The sequence below is a fragment of the Uloborus diversus genome, chromosome 7 (assembly GCF_026930045.1).
Source record: "Uloborus diversus isolate 005 chromosome 7, Udiv.v.3.1, whole genome shotgun sequence".
Taxonomy (NCBI): domain Eukaryota; kingdom Metazoa; phylum Arthropoda; class Arachnida; order Araneae; family Uloboridae; genus Uloborus; species Uloborus diversus.
This window is the reverse complement of record NC_072737.1, coordinates 45594030-45612070: the sequence shown is the minus strand read 5'-3', so window position 1 is coordinate 45612070 and position 18041 is coordinate 45594030.

Sequence of the window (18041 nt, the reverse complement as noted above, 5' to 3'; positions counted from 1 at the left end):
AAAATGAACCTTTGTTTTAAACTTGTCTTACATTCGACGTAAACTGTGAATTTGTACAAGGAACATACATACACTTATTTACACGCTTATGTTAGAAGTATGAAATTATGAATTTTTAAGTTGGTTCTTTTTAAAGAAAAATAATGAGGTAAACTTTTAGCATTATCTAACAATATATCGAGGTACAGTGAAACCTGTGTAAGTTGACACTCGCGGTGCAGTACTTTGGCGGTCAACTTAGACAGGTGGTCAACTTATAAAGGGCGGTAATTTTTTTTTAAGTAATTCACTTTTACTCTTTCTGTTCAACTCACTTTCATTGTTTAACATCATTGAAAGTGAAACAATAATTAAAAATACTATTTAAATAATTTATTTTTTCCTTGTTTTTAACTATATTAGACACTGTAGTTTTAGAGATTTCATATGTGCCTGCTAATTTTCTCTGGCTTTCTCCATTTTCAATTAATTTTAATACTAGTCGACCCATGCGGAACTCCGCACTATGCTTCGAATCGTTTCATAAGGCATTTCGCTTTTTAAAAATCTCAATGGAAGAACATTATGAAGAACCGAAAAAAAGTAAGCGCAGAAGAGAAGGCATGTAATTTAAAGACATCAGTAACATAACCTCGTTAAATACAACGCTGTTATAATTTGATCATCGCTCACCTTTTGGCCGTACATATTTTCAATGCAAACATAAATATCATTAAAAGTGTGGCTGAGTGACTCGTGAAAAAGCAATATTTGTGCATGTGAAAAAACAGGTTGTGGCAAATATAGTCCTGCCCATGTGAGCATCTGACAGGAAAAAAAGAAACATTAAAGAGATATTTATTGGCACGGATTCGAATTGGCGCCATTCTGATTAATAGCCCGACACCCCAACAAACCTAGCAATTGCGCCTTCCTTTTCGAAAACTATTCATTGAAGGAATGCGTGGTAAAAAACAGCAAAAAAGCTTTTTGCCAAAAAAATAATAATAATAAGATCATGCTTCTATATTTTGTCATTAACCAGCATGATACGATGTAAAATTATTCGTAAAGCATGGAATTTGATTGAAGAATGACGAAGATCTCACGTAGCAATTGAAATAAGCATTCTAGAGAAGTAATAATTTAGATTGAAAATAAGTGTTTTTATCTTTGAATATTAAACTACTTCACATAGAAGATTGCTTTAACCGTTAAAGCTTAAATGCCCGCACATGTTTCTCTTTTAATCGAACACTTAAAATTCAAAACCAAAACCAATTGAACTGAGTCCGTTTTATAAGTGTAATTTTTCGAACGTAGACAAAATGTATTTTTTTTAGCAGAAAGCAGAGGAGTAGAAAATGATTTCTTGCTAATGAAGTTGATAATAATTTAAATGCTTTATATCGTATTTGCGCGAATAGAAAATTAAAGGCTTACTGGGTAAAACTCGTAGTTTTTATTTGGCGTAGTATTTTTTCATTTGTACAAAAGGTTGAACACTGCTATTAGAAACATCTACATTTCAGCATACAATGAAAATGTTTTTCTGCAAAAAAAGGATTTCCTATAAGTAAATCTAATACTTTTTTATGATTATATTATGCTGAGTGATCTGGATGTAGTCAGAACTTAAAAAAAAGAAAGAACACCCTTTGATTAACAGTCAACTTATCTGAATGATAACTGTAGCTTGCATAAAGGAGTAGAAACACCAAGTAGCATTCCCACTGCATTTATTTTATTACGTGTGTATGTTATGAGTACATGTAATGCGTAATATTAATGCAAATTTGCTATTATGTCGGACAGCCCGAGCTTGCCCGAAGTTCAGATAGTTTATAGCCGAACGCTCTACCGAAAAAAATTTATCAATTTAACCAAACAACTAATTCCAGTGCTTTTACGCTTTATTAAAATATGAACACACACACAGGCTATTTTTTTTTTGGCCGAAAGCGACGTAAAAAATTGGAAAACTGCATTAGAACTTTGCAAAAAAAAAAAAAAATGCATAATAACTACAGGCTGCATCAAGGTTTTCAAACAGCAAGGTGCATTTTCGAAAACTTGATTTTTCGACCTAAAGTCTATTTTTCGTCATTAGCCAGCCTGATAAGTTTTAAAATGAGAAGGGAATAATATATAAGATAAGATATTGAAGAGAAATGTTTTATTTTTGAAATTTTTTACAATTCGTTACCGCAGGCTGCTTGAACCGTTATAACTTAGATGGCAGCACGTGTTCATCATTTAACAGTACGGTTAAAATACAAAATACTCTATTTTAAGCGTAGCTTTTCGAATGTAATATTTTTTTTTTTTTTTTTTTTTTTGCAAAAAGAAGAAAAAATATATATTTTACCCTTCAAATTGAGGTAGTAATTTTTTATTTGTACAAAGAGTCAAAAACTCATTAGAAGAATATATATTTCAATATACGATTTATTATTTTTTTTTCTGAACAAAAAATAATTCTATATTGTAGTCTGAAATCTTAAACCTGTTACTAATATTTTCGCTTACATTATGCTTTAATTTTCTTACCAGAGCCAAAGCTTTAAAAAAGAAAAAAAAACGTACAATTTCAAAGTAATTTAGCACAAAGTCACATCAAGTTTTCCTAATAGCAAGGAGCGTTTCCTTCTTATTTATTCTATTTCCTCATATCTGTTATTCACTTAATTCAGTGTTCATGCAATGCGCGATATTTCTTTAATTTTTTGATGCAGATTGTCCGGACGTGGGCCCGAACACTCATTCTCCAGGTTACGAGGAGAACGCTCTGCCGATCAAGCTATTCAGCTCTGTCGGTCATAGTGCAAGTTAAAGTTATAAGTTTAACCGAAAACCACATTCTGGTTCTTTAAAACAGGTTTTTCGGCTGAAAAAAAACAATTTTTAGACCGTGGGTCTATTTTTCGTCAGTAGCCAGCACCATAAGCTTTAAAATAAGGTGTAAATCAAATAAATCGATCAAGAATTGAGGAAAATCTGGCGTAGAAACCAAAAACAGGCTACAGAAATAATATATAAGAATTTCATACTTTTTATTAATCTCAAGTTCAACTAACTTTCTTTTTGAAGCCTTTTTATGTAAAACTTATAGCACAAAGAGCAACAAGCTCGACTCTCCCAGTTCATAAAAGCAAAATTAAAATGTCCTATCTCTTAATCCCTTGCACCAGAAATATGTAATTTTACTCATTAGCAGGACCAGATCTGCGTATCCGCAGTGCGAGGGGCCCGCGTTCTTAAAGGGGCTAACGGCCCTAGAAATTGAAGAAAAAATAGAAAAAAAACTAGCACTAAGACGTATTCATTTTACAAATAGACACTGCTGGCCACTAGGGAAGGACCCTACATATTTTGCAGCAGGGGGGCCCAAAATGTATACATCCGGGCCTGCTCTTTGTAGCACAATTCCTGTGTTGCCACAACATATTCCAACTGAAAGAAAAGACTTTGAACTTTTCTACTGATATCTATTTTCATTGAACAGAGTACAAAAAGCTATCTCAAATAGAACAACAAATGAAAAACAAGTTTGGAGAATAAAGAGCAGCATAAGCTTTATGCTGCTGTTTAGCTAGTAAAATGGTAGTCTGTCATCAAAGCATTAAAAACATTCTTAGAAAGCTACCAAAAAGAAAATAATAATAGTAAATAAATAAATAGACAATAAAATAAAATAATTTGCTGAAGAAAGTTAAAGAAAATAAACCAAGTGGTCAACTTACAAAGGGTTTTTTACAATACTCCAAACCAAATTTGGCGTACATTATTGGTCAAGATAGACAGGTGGTCAAGATAGAGAGGTGGACAAGTTACAGAGGTTTTCCTTCATTATAGGAGATAGGACTAATTCCGTTCCTGACAAAAGCGGTCAACATAAACAGGTGGTCAACTTACAAGGGTGGTCAACTTTACAGGTTTTACTGTAGTTCAATGATGCTAACGTTGGTAATGTAGACGATCCTGACATAAAATAAAAAATTAAAACGTATAGATGTGTATAACTTCAAAAACACACAAGTAAAAATCGATTATTTTTTTCATGTGTTTTAATCTAAATTTTATTATTTTATATTAGTTGTAATTTGAAAAAAAAAGTTATGTTTTGGTTGCAGTGTTAAATATATGTAATTTAGTTCATTATAAAAAATATGCAGTTACACTCATAAATCACTAAATATTATGCGTTAAAATTAAAAAAAAACTATTTTTGCTGGTAAAAGTACCACAGATATACAAATACAAATGTGACGACCTGCAGGAGGCTCTTGGCCCAGCTAGGTTGATCCTAGTCAATTTATTAGTCCTCAATGAAGATCAATGGCCCTCTTAAAGCTATCCGCCTCCTTGCTCATTACCACCTCTTCCGGTAAGCTGTTCCAAGTTACCTCAACCCTACTAAACTAGTAGTTTTCCCTTATTTCCAGGTTAGCCTGAGATTTGAATAGCTTAAAACAATGACCCGTTGTCCTGTTTTCGGTGCAAAGATTTATAACATCATTCATTTTGATAAATGTAAACAACTGAATCATGTACCCCCTGATCCTCCTTTGCTCCAGGCTATACATATTAAGACTATTAAGTCTGGTATCATAATGTAAATCTGAAAATCCTCTTACTAGTCTAGTTACCCTTCTTTGAACCAGTTCCAAAACACAAATATCTTTCCTCAAATAGGGCGACCAAAACTGCACAGCATACTCCAAATGGGGTCTTACTAAACTCCTATATAAAGGCAGAATAACTTATTAGATTTGAGTGAAATAGATCTATTCATAAACCCAAGTATTCTGCTGGCTTTGTTACTTGCAATGCTGCACTGTTGACTAAACTTGAAGTCCTGATTTACTAACATACCCAGATCAATAACATTTTCTGCCTGACTAATGGTTGAACCCCGTAAACGATAACTCGTTCACTTATTTCCATGACCTTAGTGTAGTACTTGACCATTTCCCTACATTAACTGCCATATCCCACCTTTCCGCCCACTTAGTAATATAATCTAAATCCTCTTGAAGCTGTTTTACCTGTTCTTCATTTTCAACAATCCCCATAACTTTAACATCATCAGCGAAACAATTCATGCTTCCAGAAATATTCTCATTGATGGCATTCATAAAAATAATAAACAAGAGAGACCCTAAAACTGAACCCTGAGGAACCTCGTTTAAAGCATCACTCTGTTTAAAATGATTTCCCCTCACAATTACTCTTTATTTCCTTTCAGTCAGCGAATTTCTAACACATATTAAAGTTTTCTTCCTATTCCTATACCAGCTAATTTGCTGAGATGAGCAGCATGTGGTACCTTATCAAAAGCTTTTTGAAAATGAATCTAAACAACATCCACAGACTTTTTGGTATCTAAAGCCAAGGTAACCTTGTCTAACAATTGCAATAAATTAGTAGCACACGATTTACTTTTCCTGAACCCATACTGCAAAGTAGTCAACAGACTATTAGTCTCTAAGAAATTCATAATATTAATTTTGATCAAAATTTCGAAAATCTTACAAACCACTGAAATCAGACTTACAGGTCTATAATTCCCAGCATTACCTTTAGACCCTTTTTTGAAGAGAGCGGCATTACGTTAGCTAGTTTTCAGTCCTCTGCCTCTGTCCCTGAGTTATAAGAAGCATTGAAAATATTTAAAATAACATCCACTAATTCCTTTGCACATTCAACTAAAATTTTTGGATAAATATTATCTGGTGCCGGAACTTTAGTTGCTTTAATTTTTTTTCAAATGAAATAGAACCTGGAAAACACAAAATCCTCAAGCTGCATAATAGATTGTGCCTTGCTAGTATCAACTGTTGAAAATATAAAAACAAATTTGCGTTCTCTGTAACATAAAGCAAAACACAATTACATTTAAACCTAAAAAATAATTGAATTTAAGGAGATTAACTAAAACTCTCGCTCGCAACATGTAAAAGGAGAAACATAACGTATTGCACATATTATTCTTCAAAAGAGCTTTTAAAAACTCCTCGTGTTTACCTAAAAAAAACATCCTTATATATCTAAAATAATAAAGTTTTTTCAGCAATTTTGTTTTACGGTTGGTGGACTACTTACTAAAGTCTTTATTCATTGACATGAATTTTACGTTTTTGGATATCTTTTGAAATTAGATTATAAGAGCTTTTGATAAATAGAGGATTGATGATATAAGAACGGGTATTGAAATTTATCTAATAATATTTTATGATGTATTTATTTTTTCGAACGAAAGGGAATTTGGAATACGTTTGAAAGATTATGGCATTTGTAGTAGCAATATGAGAGCTTCGGTGTGATAGTTTAGATAGTCATCTGAAAGTTTCGTTTCAGAGCAAGTTATTGTATAAGGGAAGTTTTAGGGATTTTATTTAAAACTAATACTTAAGGTGTATAGTATTCTTTTCTATAAACATTGATAAAATAATAGCATTGCAGTGATCCATACTGCCTTGTGCAGGTAAACGGCAGTATCTGCAGAAATGAGTTTTCAAGATATTTAAAAAACCTGTGTGGTGGATTCAATGAAACTTGGAAAATGTTGGAATTACGCGTTGTTTTCGCCACTTTTTTTCAGAAGAAACCAAATAAACGATCTTGTCTGGTAAAGATAACGTAGAATAGATGACAAAAATGCAAAATAAATAAATAAATAAATAAATAAATAAATCTATATATATAAAAATGAATGTTTGTCTGTATGTCATCCATGAACTCAAAAACTACCCGGCAGATTTGGCTGAAACTTTCACCGTTTGTTATTTTTGGTACTGGGAATGTTTATAGACCAGTTCAAAAAAAATCTGATCGATAGTTCCTTTTTTTATTCACAATCCATTGGATAAATACAAATAAAATTATCGGCTGCAGAAATTAATTCGCGTGAAAGATCTCATTGATAAGAAGTTAGCTGTTGCCATTTTTTTGAGTTTGAACAAATAAATTCTTTCTTTATTGTTTTATGGCTTTTCATGCAACGGGGGGATTTAAAACTTTTTCTATTTGATATTTTTAGCGATTGATTGATCTTGCAAACTGCGTGAGTCCAAAATTTGAGTATAGTCACGGCTTCACTTGATACCTGGACCGATTATTAATAAAATTGCTATATAAATGTATTTTTCCACGGAGAAGGTGCATAATATGCTCATTGAAGCCACTCGCCACCAGGTGGCACTGCAGAGTAGCAACTTCTGCCCCGTTCAACCGATTTTCATGAAAATCAGTATAATGATGTATTTTTTTGTTGGCGTAGCAACGCGCGTCGGGTACAGCTAGTAAATAAATAAAAAGAGGAATATTTGAAGTTACTGCTCTTTACCTGTACACGGCAGTATATAGTGATTTCAGTTTTTGGCCGTTTATGGTTAGTAAAAATTTTTAAAAATAATTTCCAGAGCAGAACATCCATGCAGATGAAAACTGGTTTTAACTATGATTGTATAAGATTTTGAGCTTTCTTGTTCAAAAAATAATGAGCATCTGAATGATTGATTAAGTATTTTGAGATATATAAGTTTTGATTAAAAAATATGAATTAAGAAAGATATTTTAAAAATAAAACATACTTTGCAAATGTTATTTTTGCCCTTGAAATACTAGCAAGAAAACTACTTACTAGTTTTTCAAGAAAAAAAAATAAAGAAAACGTAGTTCTTTCATATATCTAGGACTCTGAATGCGGTGGGCGGGGGGGGGGGGGGGGTACAATTTTTTCCAAAATATCTCGAACTTTATACGTGGGTCCAGAATGTGTGACGTTTGAACGTAAATATTTTTCAACTTCATTTTTTTTTGAAAATCTTACATGAAAGTGTTACCTACTTGAAGAAACCATAAACAATGACCCAGCTAATTTCCAAATATTTTAGACAAAAATTAAAAAAAAAAAAAAAAAACCTTGCTCACATAAATAAAAAAAAGAAAAATACACTTTTAGTATTTGAAAACATAGGCCAGTTTAATATTAAAATAGTAATTAAGTTCATTGTGAAAACAGTGAGCTAATTTTATGATTAGTGTGAATCTAATCTTAAGATTTCTTAATTTAAGTACGACTTAAATTTTAACTATCCTTTTAATTCAAATTTGTGTTAAAAATAATGTAGAATTAATATATTTCCAAATTAGTAAATTTGAGAATATACTGGTAATTTATAATTTAGGTAGACTGCCTGAAATAGATGTATTTCCCCTTCGTCATTTATTCTCACCTCAGAAATAATGACATTGATAAGATCTGTCACGGAGGTGAGGAATTTATCATTAAGATAGGCTTGGAGAATACATTTTTCAGGATGTTTTCTTGTCATTCGTTGATTTAATCTGCACATGTTAAGCGTATGAAAATATGTGCACTTCTTTTTTTTTTTTACATTAGTTTACATCCCTGAAATTCAAGTTAACGAAGGTGAGAATTCCCAAACCACCACACTTGGTTTTTCAAACGAAATCAATCTTTTTGTTTTTAACAAAAAGTGGGGATACTACTAAAGAAATCTAAAATTTTGTCGAAACCTTCAAACTTTCAAATGCTTTACATCGAAGTTATATGTAGCCTAAATTGCTCATAGCAGCATATAACAAAAATATAGTGTGGTATTATAAAATGAACCATTCATCTCTAATATTCAAAATATTTTATTAAAACATTTGTTCAGTTAATGTTCCCTTATTTCCGTTATACACTGCATAAAAGTCGAGGGCTTATCTCTTTCATAGGAAAAATGTAAATCTTTATCGCGTAGGAAATTTTTCTAGCTAAATATATGATTTCCTGTACTTCCATTAAAATAACTAGATAAGAAATAAAGATTAGAGAATCAACTGTGGGATTTAAATCGTGTAAATTTTATCATTATGTATTCATTTTGAGTTACCAAGCTTTAATAGCATCATTTGTCATTTCCCATATCAACTTCTGTTTTTCAAAGTAATACATTATACGCTGATTTTATTCTAATATAGAATCACATAACGAAAATGAAGTTTGAGATTATAGATTAGTTATTTTAAATGAAGGAAGTAATTTGTTGAAACTGCCTAGTAATAAGTGCTTAACTAAGTATGGAAGCAGTTAGTATTTATTACTATGTATATCATTCGTCAATTAGTGCTCACCCACATGTGCTTTTAGATTACTGCTATTTCAGAAAATGGCTTTCATACACGGAACAAACATGTAATTGATTATTTTAATTTTAATGAGCTAATGTACAATCATTAATCCCGATTTTATATGATTGGCAAACTATTTCGAAAGAATATATTTTCAACGAATAAATAATTCAGTTATTTGACATTTCGAATCTATTATGGTTGGGATAACGAAATTTTCTGAAGGTAAATATTTTAAACATATTTAGTGGCTCCCAAAAGTGTTTGTACACTTTGAAATTTTTTAGTAAAACCAAAAAAATGCGAAACTAAATGTCGAATATGAAGTCCAATATTTTTCACATCATTCATATGTCATTCTAAATAAAACCCCGTAGTTTTAAAAAAATATTGATGGATGTTCTTTTTGAAATGAGTCAAAAACGAAAATACAGAGAAATAATACACCACAAAAGTCATCGTACACTCAAATATTTTCGAATAAATTCCTAATTAAAATTATCATATATCAATTTTTTTATTATTTCTGCATTATGTTGATGCTTAAAATTCATTTGGCTTGAATTTTTTTGTTTATTTATTCCTTAATATTGTGTTTATTACTTTAACATGGCTGGTATTCGTAAAAAAAAACCACAAACACCAATCGAAATTTGAATTTTTTCCTCACAGTAGCGCTAAATTGGTTTGAACTGTCTCTAAATTAGTTATTTTATTCCATTCTATAGTAAAGTGCTTGATAAAACGCTTTAAAGAAAAGAATCGGACCGAAAATAAGGTAAGAAAAGATCAACCGGCAAAGTTGACAAAGCGTGATCGGAGATTTACAGTTAAAAAAGTTATGAAAAATACACATTTCAGTAAAGTAAAAGTTTCTGCACAGTTAAATGAACAATTTTACATTTAATTTTCCCCCAAAATTGTTCGTCAAGTTCTCTGATTAGTTAGATTAAAGGGGACCACTTCCTGCAGAAATTTTCTTGGCCGTGCGAAAAACAGAAAGCTTACGCTTTTTGTCGCGAAGTCAATGATAAATAAGCTTAAAACGTTTGGGAATTACGTCTTACTTTCAGATAAAAAGAAATTCAACATTTTTGGTTAAATTTCTGTATAATTATAAGTAGAAGAAAAAATTAGGAACTTAATCTTAAGAACTTAGTTGGACCAGTTAATCAGGACGGTGAAGGTGTTGTGTGAGGGTGCATATCAGCATCAGGACTTGGTAGTTTGGAATTTTTTTATGAAATAATGAATCATGCTGTTCCTTTAAATATTTTAAAAACCAATTTTAAACTCTTAGCCAAAAATTTGGTTATCGGAAACAACTTTGTTTTTTATCAAGATAACAATAAGAAGCACACGGTTTTCAAAGTTTGCGTCTAGTGCCTCGAAAATTGTCCTAAAGTTTACAAAATACCCCTTCAATCTCCAGATTTGAAATTAATGTAACATATTTAGAGATATCTGTAGGCTAGATTACGAATGTATGGCTTTGATACGAAAATAGAGCTAGAAACAGTAAGACTAAAAGTGCACTGTTAAAACTACAGGATGCATTCGGCACCTTTCAGGGGAGAAACGCTTGTTCACCAGCGGCACCCAAATACGGAGCCGAAATCGCACCTCTAAATAGGGTGAAAAACAGGCACCTTTTAAAAACTAGACAGCCGGAGTGAAAAAAAGGATCCTTCGGAGAGAGAAATGGCACCCTTACTATAGATCCTCCTCCCCCCTCCCCCGTATTGTGTGCGTTTTTGAATACAGCTGTGTACTTTTTTTTTTTTTTGTTTTGTTTTGATTTATGATATTCTACGTTTTGGACATCTTTCACATTGAACTCGGTATTGGAAATGATTAAAACATGTAATTACAGCATTTGATCATATTTCAGAGTTTTCAACATAGTTAAGAAGTGCTCATAGCGTTAATTCATCTGATCGTGCTCTAATTCAGTGTTTCTCAACCTCTTTTGACCCACGGGCGCGGTAAAAGCAAATGAAAAACTTTGCGGACCGGTGAAATTTTTATCGTTTTCATAAAGAATCATAAAATAAATAATATGAATAATAACTCTGGGGTCGTTAAAAAACATGTGAAAAAATTCAGGGTTCTGATGTTTTTTTTTTTTTTTTTTTTTTTACAAAAAGTAATGTTAAAAATTTATAAAACAATAAATATCTACCCCTTCACTTGTATCAAAGATCTGTCACAAATACGTTATAATTTAAAAACGAGTAATTATTTAAAGCATGTGAGAAATTATACATTTACTAAAACTTGACGTATTCCGAAAATGAAGCATAGCTGTACTTATGGATTATTTAAATGATGAGCCAAAAATATTCAGGGATATTACAATTACGGAAAAACAAAATCGTTTCATAAACGTTAATCAAGAGTAACAAAAGAAAAAGCACATAAAGTTTTTCAACAGTTAAATAAAAAACCAAAAGAAAGTTCTAACGCTTTCGAGGACCGCTAACAGGAAATGATTCTAACACTTGAATGAAAATGCAAAAAAAAGAAAAAAAGAGCTAGACTGAGAGAGATTTTTTTTTTTTCGCTAGCTTTATGTTATAATCTACGAAGCACAAGAAACATTTTTATTAAGGTTCTTTTGGTGACTAATAAAAGCTGCTTATCGAGTATTCAAGAAAATAATGACAGATATTTTTAGTAGCGTTTTGAATGATGGAAATTTCACGATAGTAACGGTAAACGAGAACTAGAAGACTAACGGTTACTGAAAAGCAATAAATGTACTTTTAAACACTTAACTATGTTTGAAAGCCCTAAAAGCTACAAAGTGATCAAAAGCTGTACTTACTTGTAATTTCGGATAATTAATCCTAGAAAAGTTGGGTTTTAATCCAATAGTGTACTTCATTTAATGTGAAAGACACACAAACGCAATCATCATTTGTCCGCCATATTGAAGTGGTTGAAGTATGCCTAAGGCAAAAAGCGCATGCGCAATGAGTTTTTCTGCGATTGCATGATGTTCTGGCTCCACTGCTCTATTTTCTAGCCTGTGTTGCACCTTCAGGCACTATGCTTTCACCTTAGAGGGAATATTTTCACTCGTCTGGAACCCCTGGTTTTAACAGTGTGTGGTTGAACACTTACTCAGAAATTACGCAAAAAAAAGGCATAAAAAGGAATGAAATCTATTCCAAGACGTTTAAAAGATGTTGTTGATATTGCATGATATTCTACCAAATAGTAACTTAATAAAAAGTTAGGTTATTCAATAATATATAGGCATTTTTTAAAGTGTACGAAGACTTTTGTGACGTAAAATTTCCGGCACTTTTTGGTTTTTCCTTTTTAAAAAATTAAGTTTTAATATTTTAAAAAAATGTTATGTAGTTTTGTTGAAAATTGATCATAGATCTTATTAAATACCTATTTCGAAATATTAATTCTAACCAATGGAGAACGTCCTATTTCAGTGAAAGTCGTAGGTGTATGAACACTTTCAGCCACTGTACTTAAACTCTTAAAGCTGTTTTTGTGCATTTTTTGTGCCGTTTTTTTTTTGTGTGTGTGGAATATGAAAACGTCAATCAGATTGAGACTCAATTAACGAAATAATTTATAAAACAGGTGCGAGGTAGGACATTTCAAGTGACGACCGGGCCACCCCGATGGGAAGTTGCGGTGACCTCTCAAAAAATTCCTTATTCAGGAAATTTTGTCTGACCTGATCAGCAAAATTATCATCACTTGGATATTTCTGAGTATTTCTGATTTCGTTTAAGGAAGCAATTCCTACACTGCTTGACAATTGCTAAGGAACAATTACGTTTTTTGGAATAATTAAGAATAGATAATGATTAAAGAAACAGAACGAAGTGTATAGTTAGTAGGGATGAAGTGCCTTTATTATAAGTACAAAATAATACAGATATTACTGCATCAATGAAGTAAACACTTAAAAATAAAAAAATAACTCTACTTAGATGATTTTCAAACAACCACAAAAAAATGATCTAGGTAAGACTGATGGATACATGAGTACCTCAATATGATGTATGATTACGAGGCAATTAATGCACATTTTAGATCTGTTTTCCATACTCCCCACTAATTATTGAGGAGTGTTCGGGGGATGTTTTCCCACTCCTCTCTCAAGGCGGATTTGAGTTCTTGTACTGTACTGGGAGGGACGGTTTTTCATGCAACACGTCTGCCAAGATCCTCCCAGGCAAGTTCAATTGGATTTAAGTCGGGAAGGTAAGCAGGGTATTGCATACGGAGAATGTTTTCACTTTGCAGTGTGTGTCTGACACGTCAATGCTTCTGTGTGGCCGTGTATCGAAGTCCGTAAGGAGAAAGTCTGAACCTACACCCCCCTAAAAAGACGAACATGGTCCAGCATAACTTCTCTGAAATACATTTGCGACGTAAAGCTATCTTGTTCAAAAATGTGAAGCGGTGTTCTGCAATTGTGCATGATGCCTGCCCACACCACAACACCTAGGCCGTACCGATCACGTTCGCAAAAAAATATTTTTGCATAACGTGTTCCACGCTCTCTCCACAGTAGTTGCTGACCATAATCTCTTGTCACACTGAAACGAGATTCCGTCAGAGAACATCACTCTTTTCCCATTTTGACGATCTCACCAACGTGTTCCTCACACCAGCGTAATCTCTATCGACGATGGCGTGGTTGAACTTTGATGCAACGTACGGGCTTCCGTGCATACAAACCAACATTATTCACTCGCCGTGAGATGGTTCTTGCAGAAACATGCGTACCCGTAGCGGTTATAAGATTTGCAGCTCTTTGTCCAAGAGTGAAATTTCTGTTCCTTTTTACCACGAGGGCTTTATAGCGATCCTCTGAAGGTTTGGTGCTCCTACCACGATCCCCGACATGCTTTTGCAAAGCATTTCCACCTTCAGCGGCCTTCTTTAATCCGGAGATGGCACTTTTTGATACACCCATTGCAGCAGCCACAGTGGTGACACTTTGACCTGCTTCCATTCGTCGAACCGCTCGTCGACGAAAGTAGGTACTCAAATGATATCTTGCTGACATTTTACTCTTAAATATTTCAAGAACCAACATAATTTCAGAGAAAAACCTTTTTTTTTAACATCCAGCTCTATTCTTGTTAAAAACCAAAGAACGTGAATTTTCGTACGAATCTTGGGCGTTTATGCACTGTCTTGTATACAGATAACGAGTCTTGATCCACCACGCCATCTGAAGTTGAATTTGTTTCCATTTGCCCGCGGGTTGAGAAACAAATTTGCATAAATAACTTGTTCCTTAGCAATTGTCAAGGAGTGTAGTTATTTCGTAAGTATTCGGGTTATTTTCTGCGAGAACCTTTTTTTATGCGTCCTATCCATCGCATAAAAAACATTTTTAAATTCTATTGCGAAAACTATTTTTCTAGCTTTTCATGAAGTTTCGAACGATTTTTTTTACTGCGTTTTTTATGCGGTTCCTATCAAACGCACAAAAACAGGTTTGGGTGTATATGCTGCCATAGGCAGGTAAAATGTAGCAAGCGAAAACTTTTCATTTTTCTTTCCTTTGCATTTTTGTCATCTATTGTACGTCCACTGTATTGTGCAAGATTTCGTATGTGCGAAAAAAAATGTCTAATTCCAACACTTCGCCATTGTTAGTATTAAATCCAAAATGCGTCTCTTCAAGTATCTCAAAAACTCATTTCTGCACATACTGCCGTTTACCTGCTCACAACAGTATATTAGTTGTAGGAAGTTCGTGATTGCATCTTTAGTTAAGTCTGTAGTTTATTATTGTTATTATTATAATTATTAATTTTCAATATTATGTACACTTTATTTTTAGCGTTATTTCTACATTCCTCGGCTCAAAATGTGAAGCTTTAATAACTACAGCTACTTCTAGCAATTCTAAAGGCTTATAAGATGTTCAAATTGTCACAGCTTCTTCAATTTTAGAAGCTAATAAGCCGTTCAAATTGCCATATCTATTTCAATTGTAAAGCCTCTCAAGCAGTTCAAATTGCCTTAGCTACTTGAATTCTAAATGCTAATAAGCTGTTCAAATTGCCATAGCTACTTCGGAAGGCTAATGAGCCGTTCAAATTGACAAAGCTACTTCAATTATAAAGGCTAATAAGCTGTTCAAATATCACAGCATAACAAGTTTATAAGTCAAACAAAAGCAACAGTGAAACTGGTACACAATTGAAACATATTTTTTTTCTTTTCGAAACCCACCACTACAAAAAAAGCTATTTTTTTAAACATTTAATAAAATTAAACAAACTATCAAAAAGTAGAACCTCAAAGAAGTTTATCTACTTGTAACAATCATCTTCGTGTCTATAGTGTAAATAGATTGCGTTGTGTAATGAGATATTAGTGCGAAAAATTACGATAACATACAATAAGGTTAAAAGATTACTTTTCTGAAAGTTTCGTCTTGCTTTAATAATAAATTAAGGATACATTTTTCTTTATGATTAGTCTACGTATATCCTATCACGTATGAAGATAAGGTTTTCTATGTTCTTTTTGTTGTCATATCCTGAGTGATATTTTAGCTAGCTTTGTTTTACTTATGTGATCTATTAGCATGTTGTTAAACTCCAATGTAAGGCGATATCAGTAGTCTTTTTAACATTTTTTGTGATTCCATAAGGTTTTAAAAGCGACCAATACTCCATTTTTCCAAATTTTTTGAAGAAAGGGTAGGAAGTTTTTAGATTTATAGTGTTTTCATTTTCTATATTTCTCGTTGGGAAAGTGAGTACTAACGATTTTCGTGAATTTATCTCATTTTACCGTTTATTATGACCTAAGACAAAATGAAATATTTCATTTGCAGAAATTGTCTCATTTTTCAAAAATAAACTTTGAATATCTCAAATGCCAAATTGATGCAGTGAAAAGCAAAGAGATGTAAGTGCAAAAAAAGAAAAGAAAAAAGATAGAGATAACGAGTACAAATGGTACCTGTCCTTTGTCTTGGTGTTAGAAGTATTAGGTAGGTGCTGCTATACAGCATGATAAAAAAAAACGAAAAAAAAAATAAACTTTTTAATGAAAACCCACTTAGGACCACAACTTTGAACTTTTTTTACTTAAAACATGAAAAGGTTCTCTTTTTATATATATATATATATATATACTAGCCGCCTTCGGCGACCAGCTGGTCCGCCTTTTTACGCCAGGGTTGCCGCCTTCGGCGGCTGCTTAGACAATTTAGCGACGGTATTAATGTTTTTCTCTATATATCAATATTATCATCTGCCTTTTTACGCCAATGTTGCCACCTTCGGCGGCAGCTTAAATAAGTTTCGTGGCGTTATCAATCAATCTATATCATTATTAATTTAAATAAAATATTTTCTAGATTTATCTCCAGTTCCGTCGTTAGGAATATTTTTAAAGGAGGGGGAGGGGAGACACAAACGGCTTGCTCTTCATGCAAATTTTGTCGAAAAATAACAAAAAACGCTTCCACTTTTACTTGAAAGCAATGTTTTTTCAAAGTCATAATGTGTGTGTGAGGGGGGGGGCATTGACACCTCGTTGAAATTCCTTAAATGACGGTCATGTCTCATTCTTGCTGCCCATCTACTATATCCACCTCTGCATTTGTCTATCTATCTATTTATTATCTATCTATACGATCTATGCGTATCTACCTCTGACGTAATTAAAAATGTTTTCAAATCGTAGCGCCTCCACCCCCAACCCCCGTTGTTGTTCTTTAAATAACGGGTCAGTCTATCTCTCACTGTACATCGACCTGTAGATTTATTTTTCTCTAGATCCATGCAACTTTACCTCTGATAGTAATTAACAATCTTTTTTTCAAAGAAAAAAAGTACTAATTCGAAAGAAAAAAAAACATTTTTTGTACACTCAATGTATATCTATCTACCTATTCGATCTATCTCTAAATTTTCTCATCTATCTCTATTTATTTTGATCTAACCTCTAATCTTATTCCCTAACAAAAAGAAAAATCATGCAAGAAAAAGCGCGCTTACTTATTTATTTTAATAGCACAAAAAATTGGTGTCTCTGTTGTGCCCGGAGTTTGCCAAAGTATAAAAATCATTATTTTTATTGAAATTCAAAAAAAAAAAAAAAAAGTGACTGGGACCAAAACGATCCGATGTGGTCCGTTTGATTAACTGAAATCGAATGTTTAGCAAAACATCCGGGGGAGGGGGGGGGGAGAAACAAATGAAATACCTTTAAAGAAAACAAGAAGTTCTGTCTAGAACTAGACGAGCTTACTTTCCCGTATACCCATACTACTTTCTAGTACCTGATCAATATTCTAAAATAGCTAAAGTCGCAAATTTTTTCAAACATATTTTTAAAATACTTTAAGCTGATTTCTAGGAATAAAATACTCTTCACTCATCTAAAAAAAATAGATGCGTAAAAAAAAAGAAAAAAAACGAACAAATAAAATAGCAGCAACTTTTAAACAAAGCGGCTAATACACTTTTTCCCATTAAAAAAAATCTTTAACAGCTTTCAAAACGAAAAAATTATAATTAAAATTCATAAGCTAATTAAAATAAATACATCATATCAAAAAAAAATCGTCTTTTTCCCCTGTTGCCAAAAACAATTTTTTAAATAAATTAATGCACTTACCAAAAAAAAAAAAAACAATAAAATGTCAACTTAAAAAAAAATTTTTTCATTGTCAAAAAAAAAAAAATTGTCTGTGCATATCTTCATGTAGAAACATAAATTACTTCGAGTTTATTCGCCAAAAACTGAGTACCTAAATTGAAACTTTAGCGTAAAAATAAAAACAAGTCATATCAACAATAATTATTTCACAGTTAAAACCATAGCTGCGGAGTCGGAGTCGAAGTGAATCTCATTTTGAGATAAAGGAGTCGGAGTCGAATATTTAAGAATCGGATTCATTTGTC